Below are 9,682 nucleotides of genomic sequence, written 5' to 3' on the forward strand. Positions count from 1 at the left end.
ACGATTTAGATGATTTGGTTGGTCGAATACTTTCAACCAACCAACTTGCACTTTTAACCTTTTTCTAAATAACTTGGGTCAGATTTACAAATTATTTAAAGCTTGGAGGGGGAGAGTCAAGATGTACAAAACAGAATCAGATTTAAACTATTGCCTGGTTCCTACTGATTTACCAAAACCCCAAGTGGAAGTTTGATAGGGATAAATGTAAAGGTTTATTCCTAGGTGAAAAACTCAACTGCCAAAACTCAGGAAGAAGACAACTCTTAAGAACGATGTTCTGGGAGGAGTCTACCCATTTGGGTAGACTGCAAGCTCAACAGGAGTCAACAGAATCATGTGGTTGCCCACATAGCTAATGCAATCAGAGGCAACCTGAACACAAATGCAACCAGCTCTCATGTCAGATGGTTCTTGACTCAATCACCCACCCAGTGACCCGAGTGATCTCTTTATTGGTCAGCGCAGGCGTCTGCCACCAACTCCCCAGCTCAGAACATGCTGGCACACACCCTCTTCTATGCACAGGACCGGCCGTCTGTCACCCCGGGATCCCATCCTGACCTGGCTGGTTGTTCACACCTCTTTCCCCATAACTCTTAGCTGAGATGAGAAAACACTGTCTGGAAGGCCCCAGGTTCAGTCCCTGTTCTTGCCTGGTCACGATTCAACTGCCAAAGCAGACGGAACTCAGGCATTTTTCACAAATGCTGTCTAATAAACACTGCCCTCGCGGGAAGCTGTCCGCATCCCTTCCAGAAGACCCTAACCTCTCCGTTTCTTGCAGGGTTCAAAGTTGGAGGCCATACACAGAGTGGGGGAGATCTGAGTCCTGGGTTCAAATCCTGCCTCTTCTCCAGCTGGCTGTGGGTCTTACAGCCTCCTGCAGCCTCACTTTTCTTCTGTGGGAAGGTGTGTTGTGGGGAAGGAGTCATAATACTGTCAAGCATCTGCCTACTTGATCACTGGGACTGTTAAAATTCAGCTATTTTGAGTGAATTTGGGGAAGAAGGAGAAGTCAGAATCTTTGGTCTGCCTAGTGCCTCTCCCTTTCGGCACTTCTCCTCCAGAAAAATATGTGTAATGGCAGCCGGAAGGGAAGCCAGATACAGTATACAATAGGGCGTGACCTGTGCGGTGACACAGGGCCCCAGGCTCGGAAGGCCTCCATGCCTGATTTACTTCTCCGCTGCCACCATCTCGAGGTTCATAATAATTCTGAGCAAGAGGCCACCTTTTCATTTTGCACAGGGCCCTGCAGATCCTGTACCCACAAGGCCTGTATGAAAGGTCACACACACACACGGTCTGGTCCTTCCTGCTGCCACCCTGACAGACTGTGCCCTGCTGCTCCCGCAAGTTGCTGGGTGGAGCCCAGCCCATCGGGACCATCTTTGGAGCCTAAAGCCCCGCCCCCTGTGCTGACACCTCTGTCTTGGTCCTGTCCCAGACGTCCTCCGGGGACATCATCCCCAGTGTCACTCCAGAGGAGAGCACCTGAGAGCCTTGCTCCAAGTGCCCCTAGGACTTCTGGGAGCCTCAACTGCTCAGAGCCAGGGTTTGGAGGCACCTCAGTGGCTTCTGCCTCCATCCCTGCCCTTGAGTCCGTGGATACACTTAACCATCTGTGGTCCCCTCTTATCCTGTGTTTTAACCAAGAAAGCATTGTGGGGTCAGGAATCCTGGAGTCAAACCCCGCCACCGTCATGTACCCCTGAGCGAGCTTTCATAAGCCACTTCACTTCTCAAGAGCCTCAGTCTCCTCATCTGCAAAATGGCTATAAGAACGGTGCCTAACTCGCTGGTGTATCGCGAGACTGAAACGAAATGTTATATAAGTGCCAAGCAGCTGCTGAATGCAGTGGGTGCTTTCGGATTCCAAATATGCGGGCAAATGGACAGGCAGTCTTTGTTTTCTTCGTGGGGCTCTGGCCCTCGGTTCTGACATCCCCCCTCCCCCGCCCTCGCCCGCCCCTTACAGGCTGAGTTGAGCAAAAGTCTCAGTGTGGGGGGCGCCACCTCCTCAGCCAGACCCTTGGGCGCTCGATTCCACCTCTGTCCAAACGCCAGGCAGCTTTCTCTGGGCTCCTGGTTGGTCTGCTCTCAGCTTTGTAGCCCTGCCCTCCTTAGAGTTCCTAGCACATGAACGTCTGTGGGATGGTTTGTTAGACTGGGGTACCATTAAAGCCACAAAATGCAGGACACCCAGTCCGGGGTTATTAAATGGTGGAAGTCCCCTTTTACACAAACACTTCCTGCTTTAGAATCTAGGGTAATGTTCCACTAACCAGAGTTTCCTACTTCCCTCTCTCCCTCTTCGGGTTGTCTGCTTCTGGGAGCCGTAGCTAAGACATGCCTTTCTCCCAGCCTGGGTCTCCCAGACCCTCTCCTGCTCTCCCCTTCCATCCCTGTCCACTGGGACAATGACTTCAGGAAGGCACATGGGAAAGCAAGGTGGAGAGGTGGGTCTTAGCAGAACAAGGAAACATATTAAGAAGCTATTGTGCCCGGCCGGTGTGGCTCAGTGGTTGAGCATTGACCTCTACAATTTTGATTCCTGGTCACAGTTTGATTCCTGGTCAGGGCACCTGCCTAGGTTGTGGTTCGACCACCAGTGTGGGACGTACAGGAAGCAGCCAATCAATGATTCTCTCTCATCTTGATGTTTCTATCTCTCTCTCCCTCTCCCTATCTCTAAAAATCAGTAAATATATATATATATATATATATATATATATATATATATATATACACACATACATACACATATTTTTAAAAAGCTATTGCAATATTTCAGGCAAGAAATAATAATGCTAAGGCAGCCGTGGGGAGAGAGAGCATGCGTAAATGCCTGAGATGAGGAGGCCTTACCCATGGACATAAAGGAGAGGAAAAATCAAAATGAAAGAGTCTGGTGCTCCCAGCTGGAGTGGCTCCTTGGCCTGGCCTTGAACTCCCAGCTGGAGTGGCTCCTTGCACTGGCCTTGAACCCAGCAGGTTCTTTCAGAATCTTGGTCGGTTTGTAGTAACACCTGCCACTGATGAAACGTGTTCTTTCTTCTCCTTTCTGCAGTGAGCTCTAACTGCCTTCCTCCTGAACAGAACTGAGCAGCCAAATTAGACTACGTCCCCAAGTTCGGCAAACAAGCCAAGAAATGCCTGGGGTCCCAGAGCCGAGGTCAGTGTCAAGTAGCAGGGACCCCGAGTTCTTCAGAACCCGCTGCAAGCGCTTGAGGTCTGAGGCACATGATTTCCAGAGCTTTCCACATGCACTTCCTCTCCTCTGGATACGAAGTTTGGATGACGGATGAGTCTCGGGCAGGGCAGCCGTGGAAGGGAATGGATGATGGCGATAAACCAGCAGAAATCCCCCTCCAGGCCGTGTGCGAAAGTGGGAAGGGCACGGGTCCACCCACGTGCTCACTTTCTCATGGAGAAGGTTAGGGAACAGAGGAATGAAACCCATGACCAGCTGGGAGTATGGAGTTCTCAGACCTTCATCAAAGATTCGCTGAACCTGCCCAGCCCCTTCACCTACAACCTCTCCTTCTCGGTGCTACTACCTATTGGCCAATGTGGTTCCCTAAAGATGAGCCCGTATTTGCAAGCTTCACCCTGAGGACGATTATGTATCTAATTGCTGCGGCCACAGAGAGGGACATCCTTCAGGGGTCGGGGGTGGGAAGGCACTGGCAATGAACTCTAATTCTAACAGTTATTCTCTATGGAGTTCCCACTGTGTGCTGAGGAAGCTTTAAGTACCTACTGTGTACCATTTCCTCCTACAGACATCATAAATGACCAGGGGTAAACCCGTGTCTTTCTGACTCCAAAACCAATTCATGCTCAGCAAAGAGGGAAAGCGAACTCGCCACCTCAGAAGCATTTCAACTATCCTGAATACACTTGGCGATTTTTCCCTTTCCCAGAATCCAAAGATGCCAAAGATATTTCAGCTGTAAAATTAGTGTTTTATTTTTCTTGGGGGGAGGGGAAGAGGAGGGAGAAGGGAAGGCATGGGGATTTTAGGGGCGGTCCCAGGGCAGGGGGGAAGATCTCTATAGAACAGTGGTTCTCAACCTTGGCTGCACATTAGAATCACCTGGGAATCTTTTTTAAAATCCTGATTTCTGGGCCTCATCCTCCGGAAATTCTGTTTCTTTGTTATGGGGTGGGGCCACAACATTAGTAACAAAGAAACAGAATTTCCGGAGAATGGGGCCCAGAAATCAGGATTTTAAAAAGATTCCCAGGTGCTTCTAATGTGCAGCCAAGGTTGAGAACCACTGCTCTAGAATATTCAGCCGTTTTCCAGGTGTGTCTTTTCAGGGTTGAGCCTCCACTGTTGGATTGGTGGGCTCCAGGGCACGGGGTCATTAGTCAATGCAGCTGGTCCTGAGGTCAGCGGTGGAGTGGCTTGTCTGGTTTTGCTGCTTTTCTGGGCCTAGAGCTGAAATACCACTGAGGCCTAGAGGTTATCTCTAGGGAGGAAAGGTAAGAGGGTCCAAACCGCATGACCAGCGATAGGCTAGGGGAGGAAGGTCACCCTGGGAGCGAGGTCCCACCCTACAGTTGTCCTCTGCTAGACACCCAGGGCTTTCAGTCCTGGTGACCTGCACCTGGCCCACCGTCCTTGCTCTGCTCATGTCTGTCTAACTGCCTACCACAGAAGGGTAGGCTTTTTGAAAAAATTAAAAAGCTGGCTTGTGGAATTTCCATGGCAGGGTATGAGCAAGGGGTTAGAAGGGAGACAAGACGTGTTTCGTCGGGAGTGGAGGGTGGTTGCATTCTCGTGGTGGGCTTAGCCGGCGTTTGGTTCTGGCCATCAGGCCTCCTTGGGGTCAGGCTGGGGCAGTGGCGCAGCGCCAGCTCCACGGTTCTTCTTATCTGGTGTCCTTGGGTCCCTGAGTCCAATCTAGGACCCTCCAGTCTATCAGAAATTGAGTCTCTCCTGATATGAAACTCATTATGGGAGAAGCAAGCCCCCAAGAAGCAGCTGGGCTGCGGGGGCTGAGGGCAGAGGGGAGTAAGGCCGACCTCAGGAGCTGGGGAAGAGGCGGCTGGGGGGTTGAGAAGGTGGGGGCTTCCCACTCAAGGGCTGCCCAGGGCACTCTGCTCGGCAACCTTGACCTCTGAACTCTTTAAAAGCTTAAATCAACTGGACATGTTCCCTCACCCCCTGAGCCCAAACAAGTTCCTGTAAAGGCAAATAAATATCAACATAAATACAAAACAGCCAGCTTTTAAAGAGACATTTGGAATCTGGGAACCCCTGGCATAGTCTTTGTCAGCTGTGGTGCTTTTGCCTGCAAGGACCTGGCCCCCTGGGCTCAGCCTCCAGCACATTCACTGCCGCTGAAGGGGGCAGAGCCTACCACTCCCTCCATCCCCTCAGCCATCGCTCTGGGCCCAGCGCCTTCTCAGGTCCCATGGGGCCACATGACAGGTCTCAGAACTCCCCTCCGGCTCAGGCCCCAGGTGTCCTTGGGATCCTGGGCCCTGCTGGTGGGACTGGGGGTTGTGGGTGACTCCTCGCTTTCCTGAGATGCTTCGTGAAATGACAAAGTATTGCTGAGGTCATTTGTCAAAGTCAAATGGAGACAAGCTCTTAATTAGGTTTTCTCTACCTGGGGAAGAAGTAGGCGAATCCTTGCTCCCTGGGGCTTTCATTTTAATTCTGTGTCTGGAAAATCTGCTCCCACTGAGCTGTTTTCAGGCTCCAAGCAGAGTCCTCAGACAAGTGCTCACTCTGGAATCAACTCCCCGGGTCGCTATAGCAACTTGGGCACCAGCTGGGAGACCCAGAAACTCAGCAGAGTCCTGCTTGTCAGGCCTGAACGGCCACAAACAGGAAGCGTCGTTTTTTTGGGGGTAAAGATTGAAGTCAGAGGAATAAAAAAAAATGTGTTTAGTTGACCATAAAGTAGCTTTAAAAATCAGATGCTTGCCCAGGCAGTGTGGGTCAGAGGTTGAGCATTAACCTATGAACCAGGAGGTCGAGATTCAATTCCCAGTCAGGGCACATGCTCTAGTTGTGGGCTTAATACTCAATGAGGGGCGTGCAGGAGGCAGCTGATCAATGATCCTCTCTCATCATTGATGTTTCTATCTCTCTCTCCCTCTCTCTTCTTCTCTTAAATCAATAAAAAAATGTATTTTTTAAAATCAGATGCTTTCTGACCCAATTGGGCCTTTGTTATGTTTTGATGTCAATGTTTATGGTTTAAATTTAGCAATTCAGGGTCCAGCAATTCACTCATTTTGTTTAGGCAAAAAGTCACAAGGATGAATCTCTGAATGAACTGTCTGCTACACCTCAGGATAATCATCTTCTTATCAATCTGAATACGTGCTGTTTTAACTGAGAAAAGGGAAAGGAGAACTGAAACCCGGGGTTGGTGTCAAGCTTAGTGAAGGCTTCAGATCATGACAAAGCCCCAGTCTGCATACTCCAGTGGCCTCTGACGCACAGGGGAGGTCAAGGTCCTTGCCCCCAGAAACTTACATGTGGTTGGAGATGCTAGGAAGAGTTAGTGTGAACCGATCCGAACAAGACCAGGCCGTGTGAAAATCAGCTCTGCCTGTGTCGGCTGCACACCATTCCCAGCAGATGAAAAAGGCTTCTGTTTCAGCTCTGAGGACTCTGAACAAATAGATTCCAATAAATTCTGCCTCCTTTCAGAATTAAAGTGTTCCATCAGGTCGCCTGCTCCAATGTGTCATCTTGGGTGAACCAAATGGAGCCTTTTTTCGTTTTTGGCTGTCAATCAGCCAGCTGGCTTTTAATAAGATTTTTTCTGCCTCACCCTAGCTGGTTTGGCTCAGTGGATAGAACGTCGGCCTGCAGACTGAAGGGTCCCAGGTTCGATTCTGGTCAAGGACATGTACCTCAGCTGCAGGCTCGCGACCCTGGCAGGGGGCATGTGGGAGGCAACCAATCCATGTGTCTCTCTCCCTCTCCCTTCCACTCTCTCTAAAAAAATCAATGGAAAAAAATATTCTCGAATGAGGATTAAAAAGTAATAATTTAAAAAAGATTTTGGTGCCTCTTCTAATGCCTGAAAAAACTGCAACAACAGCTGTCTAGCTCTCAAATGACTCTTCTCCGTTAGGTTTGCTAAATCTTGAGCCAGCATTTGATTGGTTATCATTATTGCTCTTGATGTAGAAATTATTTCCCAACCATGGCAGCATCTAAGATAGGGTTTCTGCACTTTAGATTACTTCATCCTTCCGTTCACCAAGCACTCATTTGAGGAGGGAAACTGTAGAATCTTAAGTTCATTTGCTCCCCATGAACTTGGAAAAAAAACACACCAAAGCCGAAACCGGTTTGGCTCAGTGGATAGAGCGTCGGCCTGCGGACTGAAAGGTCCCAGGTTCGATTCCGGTCGGGAGCTGATCGGTGTTTCTCTCTCATCGATGTTTCTAGCTCTCTATCTCTCTCCCTTCATCTCTGTAAAAAAAAAATCAATAAAATATATTTAAAAAAAAAAAAAAAAAAAACACACCAAAACCTACCTGTTACCTTTGGCCAATTGATCCCCCAGTTCAGCTCTCAGAACCGAACCATCCATGCTCGGGGTGAACAAGAGGGACATTTCCACATATGGGGGAACCCCAGGTTAGGCTGGGGTGTGGGGAGGGGAGACAGAAAAGGGGCCCAAGTGTCTAAGGGGTAGATCCTAGCCCGGGGAGGCCCTTATTCCTAGTTTCTCCTTTTGGCTGATCTGTAACAGGCCCCAGGCAAACTGAACCCTCGCTCACCCCTCTGGTTCCTGGGTGTCCCTGCTTCACTTTCAGGGATGAGGAAGTAAAATACAAAACGAGCGTCATTGCCCTGAGGTTCTCTTTTCCTAATGTGGTGTGGCCGGCCTGGGCCAGGGGCCTGGGAAACATGTCTTTCTTGGCAAAGGGGAGAGGGGGAACCTTCGATTTTCCCATTCAGTGTCTGAGCTGACACTCTGGACGAAAGTCTCCAGGGGACTGGAGCCAAGCCATAACTGTCCCGGTTAGAACACACGTCTGATTTTAGGCTTGCAAGATGTATTTTCATGGTAAGGATGATCCAGAATGCAATAAAAAAAAAACCCATCCACTCCAGAGAATTGTACTTTTGTGGCAAATATGCATTTTCCACCAATATAGATATGCGAAAATAAGTCTGTAGAGAGTTCCTCCAAACTCTCTCTTTTTAGTTCTCTGCGTTCGAGGCACATGTAGATACTTGAAGTTGAAAGCTTCAAACTTTTCTGAAATCCCCAAACTTTTCCAGGGGTGTCTTCCATTTTCTTCCTCGGAGACATGCCCTCAGCACCTCTCCGATGAGTCCCCATCCAGCTGGTCTCTCTCCTTTCTTTATCTTCTTCTCAGGTTGGGGTGGGGGGGGGGGGGAGGGGCAAGGTGGTGGAGAGTGGAGAAGACTGGCTCAGCCAGCACTCCCCATCCCTCCATCCCATCTCTCAGTGTTCCCGAAGGGCCACTGCTTTTGAATTTAAAAGCCAACCATTTACTGTCTCTCTTCTCTGGCTCCACCAAGCCAAGTCACCTATGGGACAAACGGCAGCCTCCTGCTCCTCCACAGGCTTGTGGGGGGAGGTCACAAAATAACAGGGAGGGTGAGCGGGGAGATCATCCATCAGTAATTCACAACCTCACAGCAGCAGATGTTGTTATTTGTGGAGATGCTTGTCTCCTGTGACTCCATCCCTTGTACTGTTGACTGTCAACAATGGATGCACCATTGTTGGGCAAAGGGCTCCCGGCCAACACAGCAGCTCGCTGGTACAGGCTGGAACTCAGGGCAGAAGGTCCACCGTCCCTTGTTCTCCAAGGAGAGGTGTGCGTGGGTGGGGCAGGTAGGATTTCCTATGGGACCTGTCCCCTATGGCCTCTCCCTCCCCCTCTCTCTGGAAGCGTGATTTCCATGTAGTGAAGTGCACAGCTCAATGAACGATGACCTGTGTGTACACCCATGTCGTCACCACCAGAGTGCTCCCTTTTTATGGGAGATCGTGTGTGCAGTCTTGTAACTGGGACCAATACAGCCTGAATCTGTGCACAAAATGGTCTGACCTTGGGTGTCAGCTGTTGATTGGGGTTTTTGGCTCTGAATTCCTCAGCTCCTCCCGCCCTGATTCAGGTGGCTGGGTCGGAGGGCTGCCTGCACCAAGGACCCTTCCAGCCCAGAAGCCCAAGGAACCTTCTTCCCCTCCGCCTGCTTGGAAAGGAACTCTGTAAAGTCCCTGATGGAGTATTGGTGGGTCTGTGCCCAGCTCAGCAGTCACATGAGTGTCCTGCGGGGATGAGGAGTCTTGTGGGCATCTCAGCGTGTCCCTGCTGGTGGTGTGGGCTGGGCTAGTGGGCGAGGCTTCATTTCCTGTCAAGGACTGGCACAGAGACAAGAAGCAGAATCGGAACCTGAATCAGTTGAGAATTGATGGGAGGTATTTTGACTGCGGCCATGGCCTTTGACAGAGGAATTTTTCTTCTGCTTTGAGATGCTCCCACAATTTATAGGATCTTGGGTCCCCTCAAAAGGCAACAAGACCAGTTTATCCAGGGACTTCACTCTGTAAAGGGCTCTCTGTCTGCTTTGGAAAAGTTGAGATCGGTACAACAGTTCTGGAGAATAATAAGCTTTGATTCAGCATTCCACTTCCAGAAACCTGTTCTGCTGAAA

The sequence above is a fragment of the Myotis yumanensis genome, unplaced genomic scaffold (genome assembly GCF_028538775.1).
Source record: "Myotis yumanensis isolate MYYU_CA2020_CCGP unplaced genomic scaffold, mMyoYum1.0.hap1 SCAF_17, whole genome shotgun sequence".
Taxonomy (NCBI): domain Eukaryota; kingdom Metazoa; phylum Chordata; class Mammalia; order Chiroptera; family Vespertilionidae; genus Myotis; species Myotis yumanensis.